Genomic DNA, 22,018 nt, shown 5'->3' with positions numbered 1-22,018 from the left:
CAGGCATCGCCATCTACCTTTAAACGTGGCTCCTCTCCTTGCTCCGTCCGTCGACTCTTGTTCCGTTTAGGTAGCACCCATTACGTAGAACCCTTTGTATGATAACATAGGTAGAATTCCCTTATTCTTTGCATGCTAACATTAGGTAGATGTTCCCCTCTGTAAATCCTAACACATAGGTCCATATTGCATGACAACTCTAGGGCAGTGCTTCCCCACTTTTAGACCTTCCGTGCATCTCCGATCTTGTGGCATGTCAGTCCGTTCTATTGCAAAGAGGTAACTGCCTAAGACTCGATTCAGCGAGCTGCCACGCCTACTGCTAGGACGTTAAACACATTGCCCACTTTCCTTTGACACAGGTGGTGTCCTCTTTTGTAAGTCCGTGTTCATATGGCAATCCTTAACCCCTAGTTAGCCGAACATTGGCAACTCTGATTCTCATGTTCAGATGAGATACGTAGGCACAAGACGTGATGTCTTGCCGAGTTTGACTGACGACTAACAACTAATCCTTGCTTGCCTTCGCCCTTGATGCGATTCTTTTCTCTCGCCCTCGTTGCGATCGAGACCTTCCCTTTCTCTTGCCCTAGTTGCAATCGAGACCCTTGTTCGCGTAGTTAGCTGAACTACATTTTGCTCTGATTCTCATTCCAGATGAGATACGTAGGCATAAGACGCGAGGTCTTATCGAGCACACTTCTCTTTCGCCCATAGGTAGCCGAGCTACGAAGACTCTGATTCTCATACTCAGGTGAGATACGTAGGTAGTGGATGCGACATCCTTGCGAGTCATTTTCTTTTGACCTTCTTTTAGCATATAGTAGCTTAGATATACCTACACCCTTTAGACTAGAACAACAAAAGTGGATACCGAAGAGTACTACGGATGCGTAGGGGTGCTAATACCTTCCCTTCGCATAATCGACTCCCGAACCCTAGATTTGGTTGCGAGACCTTGTCTTTTCCTCTCTTCAGGTTTTCTTCGATCGTTTCCTTTCCCTCCTTTGGGATAAATAACGAACGGTGGCAGCTCTTCTGTTCTTTTTCACGCCGGTTGTTTTTTCGCGTTGCGACAAAAGGGAAAAGTACGAACAAAACCCAAAAATAAGAAGTTTTCAAATCAAAACTAATAAAATGCCAGAGATTACAGGTAAGGGGGTTGGTTACACAGAGGGAAGGTGTTAGCACCCAAAGTGTCCTAGGTACTCCTAGGGAGCCCTTTTTTGTGTGCATATGTATTTTGTACAAAGTGATATTTACAACCAAATAGAATAGGGGGATGAGAAAATAACTCATTAATTATATTTTTGTGTTTGACAAGACCTTCAGACTTGTGCCTACGTACCAACATAAAAATGAGGGATCAAAACCTCGTAGTTTGTTGTACAAATTTCAAAGTGGATGCATTGCTTTTAATCAAAAAAATAAGTTTGAAAGGCACAAAGGCATAGAAAAATGGTTTGAATGAGTTAATTCTTTTTGGCTTTTGAAAATTTTAAGTCAAGTATATTTAAGTTTATTTACAAGTTTGATTTAAGAAAAGAAGTTTGAAAATGCAATGGCATAAGGCAAAAGTTTCTAATTTGCAAAAGTGGTCAAAGTTTGAAAAAAAAACAAGCACAAGCAAAGAAGTTTTTTTAAAAGGAGGGAGAGATTTTGAAAATAAAGAGATAGGGAGGAGATGAAGAGACTAATCCTAAGCACAAATTAAAAAGTTAAGAGTTGAAAAGATCTGACCAATGGGATGCAATCCAATAGACAAGAATGTCATATAGAAACCCCAGATTCCCTTGGATATTAGGATCAAGCAACAAATAATACATAAGATATTAACTTGAAGATCAAGGTATCAAATAAAGATAGCCACATCCAAGCTTTAACCACTCCATAATCTTCTTCAAATTGGCCTATGTAGCAGATGAATTCCACAAGTCACAGGTTCAAAATAACAGCTTCACAATGATCATGTTGCAGATGAACTCCGATGGATCTTCAATGATGTATCAGATGAAGTTTCAAATTGCTAGCACTTGGTTACATGAAGTTGGCATTGGCCAAGTCCTTTTGCATAGGGATGTTGTCTAAATTTTAAGTCCAATTGTCCAAGATCAAACCAACAGTCCACACAATAGTTTTTTAGGTTTTTTGTTCTTATTATGTACATTAATGGTCAAAGACCACACAAGCAAACAAAGTATACACAAACAAGATATATCACACAACATGGTCCAAGTGGACAAAGTAAAAATGACATTAATATAAACAATTAGAATGATATGAATAATGACAAATGAATTGAGCCTAAAAATTAAAGTGCATTAAAAGTAAATGGCTTGAAATTAAATGTTAGTGTAGCGGGGTATTCGTTACCTTTAGATTTATTGACTAAATCAAAAGTAAATCATACAATTCGAGTTGCCACCACACTTCTATTTATCCAAAGGAAAGGTTAGAAAGTGAACAAAAACCGAGAAGTTTTATCAAATCAAAAACTAGTAAATATGTCAGAGATCTGGGTAAGGGGGTCGGTTATGCAATGGGAACGTTTTAAGCACCCAAAACATCCTTAGTACTCTAAGGGAGCCCTTTTTACAAATGTTGTATGGTAGGTTGGTATTTGTGAAAAAATATTTGTGCAAACATGATTGGGGAGATGAGAAAAGAATATACAATATTTAAAATTTTGTTGTTTGAATGGATCAACCCATTACCTACGTACCATCACAAGGGTAGGATCAAAACCTCGTAGTTCGGGATAAAAATCTCAAAATAGGTTGGTGAATTTATTGGTCAAAATCCTTAAGGTCTTTTGTTATCAAAGGGAGAAAACTCAAACTAGACCACAAATCCACCATGTGAGGAGAGCTTCAACATACTAGTCAGGGATCCACCCTATAATAAGCATGGAAGACTTATAGTCCAATCACTAAGGATACATGTGAGGTTTACATCAACCTCTATGATAACTCAAACCTAATAGCTAATGTCTATGAAAAGCTTTGGCAAAGGTGGCCATTGGAACCACAAAAACAATTGAGTGAGTTGTATTTACAAATTAGAAGTATTCACAAAATAAAGTCAAAGTTGACTTAAGGATTCAATTCAAAATAAGTATTATGAAAAAAGAGTTTGAAAAATCAAAGGCATAGTGCCTAGGTTTCTAATTTTGAAAACAATGTCAATGTTTGCCCAAAATAAGTTTCGCTTGGGTTAGAGTGGAGAGAATAAGAGAAGGGCTAGGTCCTAAACATGCAAAGATGAGGGAAGAGAAATAAAACCCTTGGAGTTCCTTCCTTGAGATCATAAAGATGATCCAAGTTGCTCATTTCCTTTGGACTTAGCAAGCAATAAGCAATTAACTCAAGCAATCAAGCAAATAACCAATCAAGCTCCTAGGATCTTCTAATTTGGATTTGTCTCTCTTATCTTGGATGCTCATGACAATGGTCCTTCTAATTGGCTCAAGTTTGGGATCCCTACCACACAAGAACAAACAAATCAAAATGTTCCACAATGTAATAAAGAGAATGGACAAGAGTGAGTTTAGAATTAGAAGTCCTTTCAAGTTATCTTCAAGATTAAGCATTCTAAAGTCATGAGGCCTAGTTGCTCTTCAATAATTATAACATTCTAAAGGCATGAGGCTTAGTTGCTCTTGAAACTCCATTTAGCATAGGTAAGGTCCTAATTCTAAGTCCTTTCTCCATTTGCATTGGGTTCACACAAACAAAAACAAAATAAGCATAAGGCAATAATATATACACAATAATGTGCTCAAGTGAGCAAAAGGCGAACTGCATTAACATAAACATGGGCTCAAGTGAGCAAAAGGGAGAAGACAATATGAATAAATGAGCAAGAAATTAAATTGCATTAAAGTAAATTGCAAGAATTAAATGTTTGAATTAAAAGTTAGTAATTAGTAGTTAGTGTTAGTGTGCCATAAGGCAATTTAACGCTATGTTAAGCAATCGTAAGTGAACTAATGTAGTAGTCACACCTATCTGAGATCGGTCAATAAAACTATAGGCAACTAAACCCAAGTTAGACATCATGACTAGTAAGCCAAGCTCCTACAATTTGCCATGCCAAAAGAACAGAAGAATGACCTTGTATGGGTTGTTTGTTTTTTTGCTTGACCAAGAAGCAACCTTTCTTTGACACAAAGCAATTCACTTGATCTTTGATCAAGATGAATTTGATTTGCATCAAAGAAGGTTAAGCTTCTCATATGTCAAGGCTAACCACAAATCATTAACTCATTGGTCAAAAGAAAAAGAAGAAGATGAAGATGGAAATGGAATGTACAAAATTTGGAATTCAAAAAACATAACCAAAACACATTGATCAAACATGAATGAAATCAACATCATCAATGGTAAACAGAAGTAAAATGAAGATTAGAAGTCAAGAAAGGTCAATCATATTTTTGGTATTTTTTGGAATTAAAATAATACATAAAATAAAATGAAGAAATAAAGGTCAAACTTCAAATCCAATTCAAATCAACTTGGATAAGTCCAATTGGATCATCATAAGTCTAACATGGTCAAACAAGGTTTGACAATTTTTCTCACCATTTTTTGAAAACAGAAACTAATTTTAAAAAATTAAAAATGGAGAAAAATAGCATAATTAGACTAAAATCTCAAATAAATCTCAAATCAATTAAGAAATTGATGAGAATATTTTTCATAGATTCATCATCATCCAAAGATGTTAAGAACATATTTTTGGCATTTTTGAATATTAAAAAGTATTTTAAATGAATTAAAAATAACCAGAAATGAAATCATTCACAAAAAATATTAAATGGAATTACAAAAATAATTAAAAATCATTTTATGAAATTAGAATTTGAGAGATTTTTTTTGCAATTGGTCCTATATTTTTTTGATTACAAATAAATAAGTTATGAATTTTTGAAATAAAACGGAATAAAAGAAATTAAAACAAAAATTAATAAAAGAGAAAAATCCTGAGGCGTCAGATCATAGCTCATTAATTGACGTGGCTCATTAGACAGCCAGAAAGCGCGCGCGTATGGTGAGATTTAGTCAACAACGTGGCATCATGCATTAAAATAAGTCATAACATTCAACAACCAAGATTAGATCTGAGATTCATCATCCAAGGGCCTAGGTTTGGACGCGTGGGGACGGTGGTGGAAACCACCGTCTTCTCCGGTGAGAATCCATAATCCGGCCATCAGTTGCAGGTTTTCAAACCTCAACCATAACACGCGATCCATATACCATTCGAAAGCTGGGGTGATGTACATCACCCTTGTAACCTTAGTTTCTTCCCAAGATTCTTATGGAGGAAGAAATATGAGATTGAAAAATGAGGTGTTCAATCTGAAGTTGTCCAATTCACAAAATTAAAACTACAAATGAATTGCCTCTCACATGAGGACTTCAGAAATACCAACCAAACCAAGCAATGCACAATAATAAGAGAGATTCGAAGGAAAACAGTTATGGTGAAAACCTTTAAAGTGCAGCTTTTAAGAGCTTGATCCAATCCAATCCTCGAGTGCAGCTTGAACTTGAAGTAACAATGAAGCAAGGCTAAGGAATTAGAAGCTGAAGATCAACCAGGGAAATTGAAGTTCAAGCTTGAAAAATGAAGAAAAAATACAGAATTCCTTTGAGTGAGAGGTTAGGGAATCAGTTCAACAGAGTTTCAGGCGCCTTCAAGTTGAGAAATAAGCAAGGCAAGGCATTCTATTTATAGCCAAAGCTGATGCAAGGATGTGAAAAACTCGTGTGTGCATGGTAATGCATTAGCAAATGAGTGTTGAACACTAATGAATGAAGTTTGGACGTGCAGATGGTAATGCATTAGCTTGTGCATGGAAATTTAACATGCTATGCATAAATGATCACAAAGCGTCACCTCTTCGAAAATGCCTATTGGAATATTGAAACATGAGCATGTGGGTAATGGTTGGAAAGGTCTTGACAGGAAGAACAAAAGTTATGTTGAACAAAAATCCATTTGGAGTTTGGAAAATATTGAAAATTGGCCATGAAGTTCAAGGTACAAAACATGTATTTCAAAATTTTACCAAAATGAACCAACTTCAAGCCCTTCTGTTTCAGTGATGCAAGCCTCAAATGACAAAACCTTCAACATCAAAGTTGTAGATCTGTTCAAGACAATCAATTTGGACGTAAAGTTTGCATCATTAGGAGTTTTTTTTATGAGAGAGTTATGGGCACTTGAAGTTGGACTTTTTCACATTTCAATGGCCTTGGTCCAAAGTGACCTATAATGTTTTGTATTATCACATGTGTTTCTTTTCGGATTATGAAATTTTGTCCAACATAACAATTGAATTAGACATCGTAAAATTTCCAATGCACTTGGTATCACCTAAAAAGCATAAAAAATGAAGGAGTTAGGTCCTTGGGAAGTTGACCCAAAATTAGGGTTTCAGTCAAAATGACCTATAATGGTTTGAAATGAATGATGACCTTCCAAGTTTCAAATGGATTTTTGATGAACATGAAAGTTGTTCATATGGTTCTTAAGAACATTTATTCTCTTGAGGCCATCTTTATTTGACAAACACATCAAAATTCAGGTCTCAGTGGATTTCAAAATAGTCAGATGATTTGACTGATCAACTTCTCAAAGCCAAACTTCAAATCTTGGTGAATAAATGATTGAGGACAATCACATAGGCTCATATATTCATAAAATGATGAATGAAAGAACTTCCCTTGATTGTATTTGATCATAGGTTGAGGTTTCTTCATGAGCAAGGCACAATCAATGCATAGTTGAATTAGGGTTTCCTTGGGAAACAATCCTCAACCCCTTTGGTCCATCTTGATCATATTGACAAATTGAGATACTCGGGAGGCATATATGATGATTGAGAGCTTTGAGAACCATTGTCATGCTTGCTTTCACTTTTATTTGGCCACTTCACTGGGTATGGGGGCCTCCTAGGAGCCTCGAATCACATGACTGCTTGAGCTTCAAAACAAAAGAGTTAGTGACATATTTTTGTGCTTTTGGTTAGTAAACAAAATAAGAAAAGCAATAATATACAATTCAAGCATGCTTGGTGGTATCAAACCAACTCACACAAGTCCTAGCCTAAGGGTAAGGAACCAAGATGCTATGATCCTTGAGGCAAGATGCAAAGAGCAATGATATGATGCCATGAGGGTTCTTAGGGTCAAAATTAGGGTCTTACAGATGCCCATATTTAAGGTCATTCTACCCGGAGATATGAAGGTTAAAATAATCGTCTCGACGTGGTAGAATGGGCTTAAATAATAACAAATAGACGAATTTTGGTCCCTAAGAGACCTCATGATGGAGATGTATGTGAAATTCTGGTGTAGTCAGAATTCAGATGTTCTACTCCATGTCATGACATTTGATCTAACATTGTAACTAATACAGCAAGATAGTTATTAACCACTGTACTAATAAGCACAAGTTCACAGATGTCATGACATCTCATTCTATGTCACCCTAGAATGTATGAACACCTGGTTCTGTGCATCAGGAAGAAACACTCAACAGAAATCAAACCTAGCACTCACTTCTGTAGTTTTCTTCCACAGTTATCAGCATGATGTCTTACAGTTGTTTGTGGACATCATCTGTTACATTGTTCCAGTGTGTATATCTTTTACTTGTATTTCCTGAATTAAAGGTTGAACACGTTAATCTAATTTCCACTTATTAGATTGCTAACAACTAGGCTATTTGTTAGGTTCATTAATTGTAGGTTAGTAGTTGGTTTCCTGGTTTTTCTCTAAGCTATTGAATCCCTGAAGAATAGGCTGAGAAAAATACTGAGCCAGAAAAACCAATCATCCTACACTTTAGCACCTGCTGTTGGGAATGAATGTCACAACATTCAGTTCGACATCCAGAACATATGCTGATTCTGTTATGTTCCTGGAAACGTGCTGTGCTAAGTTTGCAGTACTGTAAAAGACCAACTAGTCTCTACTTCAGTATCAACCTTCAGTATCAACTGTCAAAACGTCCAGTTTGACAGTTTCACAATGATCCTCCAGCCAGGTCTGTTATCCTTGAAAAGAGCAGACTTAAATAAATACTGAACTGAAACTAACATGCTTATTATTCAGTATACGCTGTCACTGATGAATGTTACAACATTCTGATTGACATTCAATCAGAGGTTATATACCAGGTCTGTTATCATCTTGATAACCTGACTGGGAAACCAACTGAGTTATGACAGTAATAAATACACATGCAGAAGGAAAACCAAGACGGGAAATTGTTAACCCAGTTCAGTCCAACATGACCTACATCTGGGGGCTACCAAGCCAGGAAGAAGATCCACTATTAGCAGTATTAGTTCAGAGTTAAACTCACCCGTTTACAACTCTTCACTTAATCCCTACCCAATGCAATCTATACCTAGGAACTCCTAGATAGAAACCTCCAGTTTCCATTCCTATTACTACAAATACAATGTAATGTTACCACACCTTGAACTTGCTTCACAGCTTCATTCAAGAACAAAATCACTCTTGCCTACAGGCTTTGAGTTACAAATACTCTCAGCTTTTACCACTGAGAAACACATGGTAACCTTCCCACAGATTGGGAGGTTTACCTCACACACACCCCTAAATTTTCATTCTAGGAGGCTTACAAATACTAGGTTACAATCAGCTATTTATAACCTAATCACCCAACTGGATTTGGGCCTTCAGAAATCGCAGCAGACTTGTTCTTTGCTGTTAAAACTTCAGCAGAAAAATTCTGCTACAAACAAGGTCTTCAATCCTAGAATCTCTCCATATATATCTCCATATTTTGAGCCTATATATCTTCTAATTGAGTCTTCAAGACCTCCACATGGGAGTTAGGATATTCACCAGATATCCTTGCTGATCCCAGAATATATACTGAATTAATTAATTCAGTTTTCTACACATGTGCGATGTCACAGACCTGATGTCGTGACATCGTACATGACATGTTGGTCCATATGTTGCATTTCTTCAACCCAACATATTAAAACAACAGAGATGATTACATTATTTGTTTTCTAAAATTAATGTCAATCCTAAGGAATTAACAATCTCCCCCTTTGGCAAATTTTAGCTAAAACAAATAAACAATACACTGGACAAAACATCCCAATTTGGGAATGCTCTTTGTAGCACCTCAAATTTGCACCTATCATTATACATACATTTTCATATTAGGTCATAGCATATCATGGTCCACTGCATAGCATTGCATTGTCCCAGTTGCCTCAAGTGCAAGCAAATCAAGAGAATTAGGTCAAATTGATCAGGAGATCAGTCAACCAAGCAAGCAAGCACAATTCTCAAGGAGCCAAGACCCTAGGGTTGGTCCAACATGTTCACATGACTTGGGGATCCATTTGAAGTGTTTAGGTCAAAGATTGGATGCTCAGAGGTCATCATTCAATGCACAATCAGTCAGAAACCCTAAAGAGTCAAACTTGGTCAACTGTGGTTGATTTTATGGTTTTGATGGATGGATTTGGTTTGAGAGAGCTTATTCATGTCCCAATAGGCCTCATATATCATGGAAAACATCATCATTGAAGAATTTGAAGCCAAAACAGAAAATTTCCAAAAATAGAAACTGGACCTGTAATTTTAACTGCCAAAAATGGAAACTTCTTGAGCCTAAACTTACATCTTGATACAAGCTTCAAATGAATGTTTGCCCAACATGAAAGTTGAAGATCTTGTTCTCCCATTTCCAAAAAAGTCCAAGAACTCTCAATTCCCATGTATGGTTGTCAAGATATGATCAATTCATTTTCAAAAATTCTTGAACTTCAAAAGGCCATATCTCTCAAACCATTTGGCCAAAATTGGTGAGGTTTTTTCCAACAAACCACATTTAACCTCATCTTTCCAAAAATGTAAATTTCATGTGCCAAAACATTGCCAATCAAAATGGCATTTTTGAACCTAGCATGCTTAATTTCAAGTGAGGTGCAAATTTGGATTTTTGAATTAAACATTTTACATCCAAGTGGCCAATTGGGATTGACTTAAGACATCATTGCTGACTTGCCAAAGGCCCAAAATCGTGCAGCATACACACCCCATGTGCATTTGATGGAAAATTAGCAAAATGGCAAATTGCTTGATTTGAGATAATGGGGATTAACACTTCATTACCAATGCTAAAAACAGATGGTATATAACACATTTTCTGTCAATTTGTGAACCCTAGCAGCAGCCATCTAACACAGAATATTTCATTTTTCTCTAAAAACCTCATTTTCTCATCTTTGAATTTTTGGCCAAAACCTCCAAAGAACCACGAGCCATCTTGGTTGTTTCATCATCTGACCATCATTTGGAAGCCATTCCAAGCAGCATTCACCAACTGTAATAGCATCCCATGTTCTGTTTTTCCAAAGCTCCAACAATGGTGAAATTCGATTTGAGTGTTTCCAAGCCTTGCTGAGTTAAATTGCTTCAAGTATCCATCATTCCAAACCACAAGGAGCACCTGTTTCAAGCCAAAGCACTCAAACATCACTGCTTTCACAAACTTCTTCAAGAACAAGTAAATATTCGAATCTCATATTTCATTAAACTTTGCCATGCTTAGGATAGATCTCTCTTTGCTGACTTTAATGAGCTATGGATTGCATGAAATGGTTGAGTATTCACTGATTTACATGGATTTAAAGCTTGCTACATGAACTTGTTCTTGCTTTTCTCTCTTTTGTGAGCTCGAATTAATGATAATGGATGTTGGATTATGATTGTGTTTGGTCTGCTGTTTCGATTGCCATGCTTAATTGCTGTTTCTGGGCACTTTGTTTTTCTCGATTGATTGTTAGAGATGATGAGCTACTGTAGTAAACCCTAGAATCTGCCCAGAAAATTCATATGAAATCGTGTTTGGTTTGTTACTGTATGATGTTGCATGAATATCACTGTTTCATTGCCATGCTGTTTGTGCAATTCTGGTTGAAATTCGTTTTTATGATGGTGAACATGAAGATGAAATACTGTTGCTAAAACCCTAAGAGCATGAGCCCAGAACTCGTGAATGCGTTTGGCTGTTGTTTGTATTGTGATTGCATGAATATCACTATTCCATTGCCCATGCCCTGTTACCGTGTGACACGCAGGATAGTAATACTCACCGTTTCATTTAAATGGCAACATAATTACTGAAATGCCACCGTGCCATGTTTTATTTAATTAATCATGTGTTATTTCTTTTTTGTTTAATATTTATTTCATTTGATATGCTCATCTTACAAAAATCATAACATCTTCATATTAAATCCAAAATTCATGAAAATTTTTCCATTGTGCTCTGCTTGATGTCTAGTATTTTATCATGATTTTTGCTGATTTTTTGGATGGTCGAATTTTTAATGGTATTAGGGTTTTGTTCATGTGTCATTATTTTGTACCCTTTGCCAAATCCTTTGTGAAATAGTCATGCATTATCCAATTGATCTGAAATTTTTTGTACACAAACTAGACTCATTCATGGTGATTTTGATATAGAGTTTGTGAATTTATCTTATCTGGTCATTAAGTTATGAATTTTTGAATTAGGGTGTGACAATTTGTGTCACACCATTGATATGAAATTTCATGATTTTCTTTTCCATGCCTCTTGACCTCCAATTGATGTGAATTTCTGCATGAACCTACTCTTGTATGTCTAGTTTATGTGTGAATTTTCTTGGAATTATTTGTGGCATTTTCTAATTGTTTGAGATTTTCTCCCCTGTTTGACCAAAATGTTGACTTTTGTGATACATGTTGCCATTTACTTTGTGAAATTCTCATACTTTATTGGATGAACATGAAATTTTACATGTGATTAGTAGACATCCTAAGCTTTTCCATGGTGTTGATCTCATTCATTTCTTATTTCTTATCACTGACTTATGAATTTTTGAAGTTGATACATGTTTGGTTGACTTCTTTGAGCATGCTTGAAATTGCTTTGACTTTCTGATTTTCATTGACTATCTTCCCATGATCCAAATGAGCTGAAATTTTATATGCATGTCATGTTATGGATTGTGATTGACCATGATTTATTTGCTGATTTTTGGAATTGATTATCATTGGTTTTGAGCTAAGTCTTGCTGTTGACTTCTATGAGCTTTCATTTGCCATGCTTTGACTTCTTTTGCTTATGAAATCATGATGATGAATGATATGAATGTGGGACCAATTGAGTTTGTTTCTTAATTGTTTAAATTTGATTTTGGTTGACTATCCCTTGCTGTTTTGACTTTTTCATCCTCTTTTGACCCTAGGCTTGTCCTAGTGGTCCTGTGGCTTATGTTTGAGTTCCTGTTTTCAGGTTAGGCACAAATGCTTCAAAGAGAACAATCTAATTTGATTAAGCTTGATTGTTTATCATGAGCTAACCTTTGTTTTGTAGGTGGCTTGACTCATATGATTTGAGTCTTGTGCTTGGCACATCTGCCTGTCTGTTTTGATTGTTGGTTTCTACTTCCTTCTGATTTAAACTTTTGAACTGTGTACTGATTTGTTTGACTATTTCAGGTACCATTAGTTGCTTAGTTCTTTGAACTTGCTTTGCTTTGCTTTAATAGCAATTTGCATTGAGGTATAATCCCTTATTCTTCATGTAGTCTGGAAGACCTGGCTTGTTACTTGGCCAGGCAACTGTCTGAAGTCCTCCTTAAGAGGCAATGCTTGTGTGTGTTTATATTTGTCCCAAGCAGGAAAAGTCCTTCAAATAAGGCAATTGGTAGATCAAAGAGATAAGCAACCTATCTCCTACTATTCTATGAGTCTTCTCCTTGCTCCCATTAAATGGTTGTAGCATTGAGATCAAAACCCAAGATCTATAGAGTCTAATGTGGAAAGAGCTCCATCTTTCTGAGCTCCCACACTTTCTAATATTCAAATGCTCTCCCTGACCAGGGATAAGAGCAATGAGGCACACCCCTCATCTCCTTTCATCTGCTTCACCTTAGCCCCTCAATGGCAAGGTTAAGAGCACCTGTGACCCTATTCCAGTTGGCTTCAATGCCTAACCCTTTTGTATGAGCCTCCTTGTTTGGTTATAGTGTGTGCTGAATGACTTCATTGATTGCTTGTTTCATATGCACATGTTTGCTTGTATGCTCTATGCATTTATCACCATCAATTGCTCATCAATGCATAATCATCTCATTTGTCTTTGTGACTTATCATTGTTGTTTGCCCATTGAGGACAATTGTAAGACCATCCTTTGGCCATTGCTCCTATGATATGGAAGTGAGTATAAGACCATCACCTTGGCCACTCATCTTATCTTTGCCTGATGCATTTGTTGATTATATGTGAGGATGCAATTGTAAGTCCCTGCAAGTTGGCATTTGCTTTCCTATGATCACATGTTGCTTTGTTTGTTTGTATGTGAGGATACAACTGTAAGTCCCTGCAAGTTGGCATTTGTATTCCTAGGACCATACTGTGGAGGTTAGAGTAAGCCCAGACAGATTGGCATCTGACATCCATGTTTTGTTTTTCTTTGTTTATGTGAGGATGCAATTGTAAGTCCGTGCAAGTTGGCATTTGTATTCCTAGGATCATATGTGGAGTTAACCTAAGTCCAGATAGATTGGCAGTTGACTTCCATTTTTTTCATCTTTGTTTTTCTTTTGAGGAGATTAGTATAAGTCCATTGAGTGGCCTCTGATATCCATTTCTGTTTTAGGAGATTGGTGTAAATCCATCTATTGGTATCCGGTATCCACTTTCTTTTCATTTCTGTTTTAGGAGATTAGTGTAAGTCCATTGAGTGGCATCTGATATCCAGTTCTATTTTAGGAGATTGGTATAAGCCCAGTGATTGGCATCCGGTATCCGCTTTTTGGATTTCTTCTTTGTTTGTTATTATCCATTGCTCATTCCAAAGGACGCACTTGAATCATCTTCTATATGATTTCAAGAGGTGAACCTTCTAAGAAGTTTTACAATCCATCTTCATCCATTCATCCTCATTATGTCTTAAACTTTTTCACACTTTACTTTCAAACTTGACATAGATATTGTGCAAACATCTTCATGCTTTTCAAACTAAAAACCTGGACCCCAAGTCCTTGACTTTTTTCAAACTCCATTTCATGATACTTCTTTTGAATTAATCTTAATCATACTTTGACCCCACTTTCATAATCACAATCAATTAACTTCACCCATTCACTTGTTTTGGCCTTGTCCATTGATAATCTTTTCATGCATTAGCCATAGGTTTCAATTATCATTGTGGTTGATGTAAACCTCACCCTATCCTTAGTGAGTCGACTATAAGACTTCCGTACTGAAAACAGGGCTAACCCCTCTAGTACGTCGAAGCTATCCTCGCATGGTGGATGTTGGTCTTGGTCGAGTTTTCTCCCATTGATAATGAAGAGCCTCAGTGCTATTGTTTAAAATTGAATCCACCAACTTTTGGAAATCTTTTAGCCGAACTACGGCGTTTTGATCCTTACCTTTGATGGAAGGTACGTAGGCAGCGGGTTCATTCGTTCAAACCCAATGATAAAATTGTATATTCTTTTCTCATCATCCCAATCATGTTTGCACAATGTTTATGTCATAACAAATAACAATTTATTACAACAAGTGTGAAAAGGGCTCCCTAGGAGTACCTAGGACGTAGTGGGTGCCTAACACCTTCCCATTGTGTAATTTACCCCTTACCCAGACTCTCTGATCTTTTTATTAGTTTTCTACGTGTAAAACTTCTTAGGCTTTTGTTCGCTTTTTAGCCAGTCCTTTGGATAAATAAAAGTGCGGTGGCGACTCGAAATTTCATTGTATGCTTTGCTTATGGTTTAATCGATAAATCATATAGCGACGAATACACCGCTACAGAAAAGTGACGACTCTGCTGGGGATACATTTCCTTGGTGGTATTGCCTACTTTTCACCCTTGTTGTGATATATTGTTATTTGTTATTTGACATATTTTTGTACAATTTGGGGATAACTGTATTGATTGTAATGTTTGAATTGCTTGATATACAATTGCTGTTTGCTTTGGTGATCCGTGAGATGAGTTCTATACCCGAACTCGAGTGCACTCTAGGATAGGAGAATGGCATAGTCTTGTTGACTGGTGTGGAGTATTCCTTAGCCAGTTGACTCGCGAGTCCATTCACTTGGTGGATGTCATGTTGGACTAATAATGTCACACAAGTTATTTGTGGTTAGGCATTATTCTTTCAATCATGTGCCGCAGAAGCCAAGGACCTTAGTTTACCAAACCCATCTTGGCCTATTTTTTAGGACCGTAGTGCGGAGGTCGTTCAGATGTCAGTTCTGATACGATTGTTACGCGATACTACACTCATAAGAGTTTCTCTTGAGAATATTCTTGGAATACGAGTATTCGTTCCTCCGATAATATTCGAGAGATGGAACGATGATTATGGGAACCTCTGATAGAACATGTCTGGCAGGTTTAAACCCTAGTACACTCCCTTTGGGTGGTTCTTAACCGAGACTCCATGCTCGTGACTCTCAACAAACCCATGATTCGTGGTTGAGTCGTTCAAACATTGTTAATATCAATGGATCCCGGATCGGGGGTAAAACCTAAAATCCACCAAAGCGGCTGGTTGATATTAAGGATGTTTGAGCCGGTTCATGTACCGTTAATATCAATGGAACTTGGGTGTCGATAAGGTGAAAACCTAAATCCACCAAAATGGATGATTGATATTAAGGATACATAGAGCTTTCCCACGACCTTTGTGTGGTGTGCCTTGCTTGATCCTTGAGTGTGTTTGTTGCATTCATGCATTCACGCATTCATCCGCATTCATGTCATCAGAAAAAGAAAATTTTCAAGGAACTTAAAGGGTTATTTTGCAAAATTTTCAGACATGGAAAGACCAAAGAGGCATACAAAGAAGTACAGCTTTAAGCAGCCCGACGTAAAAGAGTTAAGGAATCTGACATCATATGTATTAGATCCCTTGGGTTTCAAAGCTCGCTATGGGAAGCTTCTGCCTCTGCTCACCACTCAGGTTGACGAAGGGCTGATGAGCACTCTGGCTCAGTTCTACGATCCCTTGCATCATTGCTTCTTATTCCCGGACTTTCAGTTGTTGCCAACTTTGGAGGAATATTCTCATCTCATTGGGATTCCGATTCTGGATCAAGTGCCGTTCAGTGGCCTAGAGAGTATTCCATCTGCTCGAGAGGTTGCAAGTCTGTTGCATATAGATGAAGATCTGATTAGAGCTAATCTGACTACCAAAGGCGGAATTCAAGGTTTTCCTTCCGAGTTCCTCATTGCCCAAGCTACCTTCTATGGGAAGGCCATGAGTGAGGATGCCTTTGAGGCTCTATTTGTGCTACTCATCTATGGATTGGTGTTGTTTCCCAACTTCGACAAGTTCGTGGACATGAACGCTATTAGGATCTTCTCAGTTCTTAATCCCGTCCCGACTTTGTTGGGCGATGCTTATGTCTCTTTGCACCTAAGGAATATGAAAGGTGGAGGAGTCATTGTCTGCTGTTTACCCCTGCTGTACAAGTGGTTTATTTCGCACTTGCCGCAGACAGTTGCTTTCAAGGAGAACAAGGGATGTCTACGGTGGTCTCAGAGACTCATGTCTCTCACCAATGATAATATCACCTGGTATGATCGCGTGTATGATACCGTCCAGATCATTGACTATTGTGGTGAATTCCCTAATGTGCCTCTTCTTGGCACATGTGGTGGGATTACCTACAATCCTATTCTTGCACGTCGTCAGCTTGGGTTCCCCCTAAAGGATAAACCTAATAACATTCTGTTAGAAGGTGTGTTCTTTCAGGAGGGTAAAGATCCCCAAGGCCTGAAAGCCAGATTTGTCCGTGCTTGGCGCAGTATTCACAAGAAGAGTAGGAATGAATTGGGTCCAAAGAACTGCATTGCTTTGGAGCCATACACCTCTTGGGTCAGACAGAGAGCTGCTACCTACTTGATGTCGTATGATCATCCGAGACCTACACCGTTGGATGTGGCTGGGCCTTCAACCCTCCCTACCCAACGTGTAGAGGAGTTGAGAGAAGAAGACCTTTCGCGTGCTTGGATCCGTGAAAGAGAGGAATTGCTGCAGCAGCTCAAGGAGAAGGACGCTATGATTGAATTTCTCGAGCACCGAGTGATCGATGATCCGAACGACACTTGGACTTCTCTGCTTCCTCAGTCATCCAAATTCTGGAAGAGGAGGTATGATCGACTTGCTAAGGAGAAAGCTGATATGGAGGCTGCCTATGAGAGAGAGATCAAGAAGCTGTGCACTTCTCGTCCTCCAGCATCCCGAGCTGTTAGGGATCCATAGGATGTCATTTACCTTTTCTCTTTGTAATGAATCAAAAATGTTGTACTTCTTTGTTTTGATATATTGAATGAAATATTTTCCATAAGCAATTAAAATGTTTAAATATTCAAAATATTGCAAATAATACCCTAAGGGTTCCTTGAAAACAAAGCATTTGCACAAGCATTGCATGCATCATCTTTGCATAAACAGGTGGTCTCGTGCCGTCTTCTCACTTTGATTCCTGTGTCCAGGCAGGATAGCTGATCAAAGGCCGCACCGCTACTCAACGCGACTCAACCATCAACGCAATATGGACCAAGTACAAGCCGAGTTAGCTGAGATGAGGGCTAACATGGCCCAATTCATTCACATGATGCAAGGGGTTGCGCAAGGACAAGAAGAACTCCGAGCCCTAGTTCAGAGGCAAGAAGCTGTAATCCCATCGCCCAACCAGGCTTTGCCAGAAGGAAATCCAGTTCCTGACACTCCTGCTGCTGCTATTCCCGTCAACAACTATGCTGAAGGTGAAGAGTTGAGGGGTATTCGAGTTAATGGTCAACCAATTGCTCCAGATGCTGCTAATGCCAGAGTCATCCATGCTCCGTGTCGCATCGCGCGAAAAACCGGCGGGAAAACAAAGAAACAACAGAGCCGCCACCGTGCGTTATTTATCCCAAAAGAGGGAAAGGAAACGCTCAGAGTAAACCTGGGAAAAGACATGGTCTCGCGACCAAAGAGAATGGGTTCGGGAGTCGGTTATGCGAAGGGAAGGTATTAGCACCCCTACGCATCCGTCGTACTCGACGGGATCCACGCACAAAAGGAAGGAAAATGGTTGCTAAACACTGCTCAAACTCACACACACTGGCTGAAGGAGACAAAAGAAACTGACTGAAACTGACTCGGCAGGATGTCGCATCCTGGGCCTACTTAGTCTATCAGGCATAGACATCAGAGTCGAAGTAGTTCGGACTGGGGAAACGACACATGCTCGCTAGGATGTCGCATCCTATGCATACGTATCTTCTCGGACGAGAGAAGAATCAGAGCATTCGTAGCTCGGCTGACACGCACACAAACAAACCCTGACAAAGGCAAATATGGAGCCTGAATGCCAATCACTGGACTTACATCAGCATCCGAACCAAAACGCACTCAAAAAGGCAAACATGGAGCCTGAATGCCAATAGCTGGGCTTACATCAGCATCCGAACCAAAACACACACAAAGAGGCAAACGTGGAGCCTGAATGCCAATAGCTGGGCTTACATCAGCATCCGAACCAAACACACGCACACTGGAACCTAACTGCCACTCGATGGACTTACATCAGCTTCCAAGCACACAACAACATAACAAGTTAATAGGGAGTCGGGGACTCGAGCCTATAACTGTCAAGCACACACACAAAAGAAAAGAAAAGGCGCCCGGAGAGATCAGCTCAATCTCCTGCCTACATACTTCATCTGGTATGAAGATCAGGGCGATGTAGTTCCCCTACGGAGGGACAAAGGACTAGCCTAACCAGATAACAGAGGGAGACACAACTAGGGAGACTACGACTCGAGCCTAGATGTTATCATGCAAATCGTCCCTAAGTTAAGGTTTCTAGCTAACTGGCACAGGGAGCCAGCCTATCCTAATCATGACTTGCACAGGAAGCAAGCCACACGCACTTAACTTGCACAGGAAGCAGGCCAAGCAAAACCTAACTTGCACAGGAAGCAAGTCTAAACTAAACCTAACTTGCACAGGAAGCAAGTCAAACAATCCTACAAGCACAGATAGCACACCCTATACACAAGCAAGTGGCTCAAACAAGGCTAGGTTTTAGTCGAGGGGTCATATCAACCTCAACAAACAAACCTCTGGAACTGGGCGAATGTTGCTCTTAACCTTGCCATTGAGGGGCTAAGGTGAAGCAGATGAAAGGTGAGTGAAGATAAGACTTCACAGCTCTTATCCCTGGCCTGGGAGAGCTCAAGACAAGAATGTGTGGGTTCAGAAAGTGGGAACCCTTCTACACATTTAAAACTGACTCAACTGTACAATTGTACAAGATCTTGGGTTTGTATCTGCAATGCATCAACACAGTGGTGTGAGCAAAGCAGATGACACACTGAATAGTGGGGGATAGATTGCATATCCCTACCTTCCACCAATTGCCTCTTCCCTTAGGAGGACTTTGACTCTATGCAAGGACAAAATTAAACATCCACAAACATTGCCTCTTAAGGAGGACTTCAGACAGTTGCCTGGCCAAGTAACAGGCCAGGTCTTCCAGACTACATGAAGATTAAGAGATTATACCTCAAGCAAGTTGCTAAAAAGCAAAGCAAAGCAAAGTTCACAAGGAACTAAAAGCAACTAAAGTACCTGAAATCAGTCAAGCACAGTTAGTATATAAGTCAAAGTTTAATCAAAATGAAACAGATATCAACCAGTCAACACAAGCAAGTGAATGTGCAAGGCATAAGGCTTAAGGCATGTGAGCCAAGCCACCTACAAAACAAAACATGTTAGACAATGATACTTAGGCAAGCTCAATCAAAAAGAATTGGTCTCATTGGTCATTTGTTGGTCAACCTGAAAACACAAGCTCAAAAGTGAGTAACAGGACCACTAGGACAAGCCTAGGGTCAAAAAGGAATGAAAGAATCAAAACAGCAAAGGATATCCAATCAAAGTCAAGTTCAAACATTTAAGAAATAAACCCAATTGGTTTCACATCCATATCAATCATCATCATCATTTCATGAACAAGTTAGGTCAAAACATGGCATTTAGAAGCTCATAGAAGTCAACAGCAAGACTTAACCCAAAACCAATCATAATCAATTCCAAAAATCACCAAATAAATCATGATCAATCACAACCCACAGCATGGTAAGCATGTCAAATTTCATCCCCATTGGACAAGTGGAAGGCAGTCAATGAAAATCAGAAAGTCAAAGCAATTTTGAACATGCTCAAAGAAGTCAACCAAACATGCATCAACTTAGAAAAATCATATATCAGAGATGGTGTATGATAAATGAATGGGACTAGAACCATGGCAAAGATGAGGATGTCTAGTTATTACATATCAAATTTCATGTCCATCCAATAAAGTATGAGAATTTCACAAGTGAAATGGGAACAAGTGTCACAAAAAGTCAACATTTGACTAGGCAGGGGAGAAAATCTCAAACAATTAGGAAATGCCTCAAATAATTCCAAGAAAATTCACATGTAAATTAGACATACAAGAGTAGATTCATGCAAAAGTTCAATCCATTTTGAGGTCAAGAAGCATGGTAATGAAAATCATGAAGTTGGACATCAATGGTGTGACACAAATTGTCACACCCTAATTCAAAAAATCATAACTCACAAACCACATAAGATAAATTCACAAACTCTACACCAAAATCACCATGAGTGTGTCTAGTTTAAGCACAAAAAATTTGGGAGCCATTGGATAAAGCATCATCATTTCACAAATGTTTTGGCAAAGTGTACAAAAATTGGTCACATGTCACAAACCCTAGCACCATTTAACAATTACTCAACCAAAAAATCTGTAAAAATAATGATAAAAATCTAGGGATCATGAGGAGGGCAACACAAAAAATCCCATTAGATTTGGATCAAAATTGGACAAGTTATGAATTTTGGAAGATTAGATATCAAAGTGAAATAAAATGAAGAAATTAATTTGGATTAATGAAGCAAGAATGGCAAAGTTGTAATTTTCTGGACCACTAATTGAAACGATGCCGTTTTGGGCCATGGCTGGAAATGTTTTGATTGGTTGATGAGTTACAAAGCTATGCAACGTAAAACCTGGGCCAGGCAAGAACAAATGCTAGGGTTTTATGAACAGTGCAATCTTCATCCCTCCCAAAATCGTGATTTTCAAAAAGTGCCCAGAAATCTCAATTGAGGACATCAACATGATCAGCAAGCAATGGCAAACAAGAATCTATCATTGGTTTTCATTAAAACATCACACAGCTCAAGAATCGAACACAAAAAGGTTTCATCACCAAACTTCATCATAGCATAACTTGCAAAATACCAAACCATTTTCAAACATTTAAAGCTTAGTGTGATCAGGGTGAAAAGACCTATAAGATGTGCATCATGATTTTTGAAAAGGTTGAGGTCGAAAACTCACCTATTTTTGAAGCAGAAGGAGAAACAGTCGTTGTTTGGCCTTTTAATGGTGAAACAGATGAAGCAAGGCCTTCCAAGTGTTGATTGGTTGAAGAGCTTTGGCTCAAGAATGCTTGGAATAGTCTCCATTCAAATCTGCCATGGCTGATGCTTCTTTTTGAAAACAGTAATGGAAAAGGAGTTTTCAGATGGAGGCAAGTGGTTGGAATGAGTTCAAGATGTTGTTTGAATGATGTTTTAGGCAAGGCCAAGTTTGGTTCTTTGGAGTTTCTTGACTGTTTTTGAAAATGCATCAAAAATGAAGCTTGAGAGAATGTGAAGTTCTGTTGGTTTTCTTGCAGCTAGCAGGGTTCATAATGACAGAAAATGATCATAGCATCTGCTGCTTGATGCTGTTTGGGTGAAGAAAACCAAGAGAGCTTGCTTGGGTTACTTTAGGTTTCTTGGCAGATTTTGCAAAAGTCAAAAAATGAAGCTTGAGAATGAATGTCTTTTTTGTTATGTTGTGCCGCCAGTAGTGTACTCCAATGACAGAAAAT

The sequence above is a fragment of the Lathyrus oleraceus genome, chromosome 3 (genome assembly GCF_024323335.1).
Source record: "Lathyrus oleraceus cultivar Zhongwan6 chromosome 3, CAAS_Psat_ZW6_1.0, whole genome shotgun sequence".
In the NCBI taxonomy this organism is placed as follows: Eukaryota; Viridiplantae; Streptophyta; class Magnoliopsida; order Fabales; family Fabaceae; genus Lathyrus; species Lathyrus oleraceus.
Note: the sequence above shows the minus strand (reverse complement) of the source record.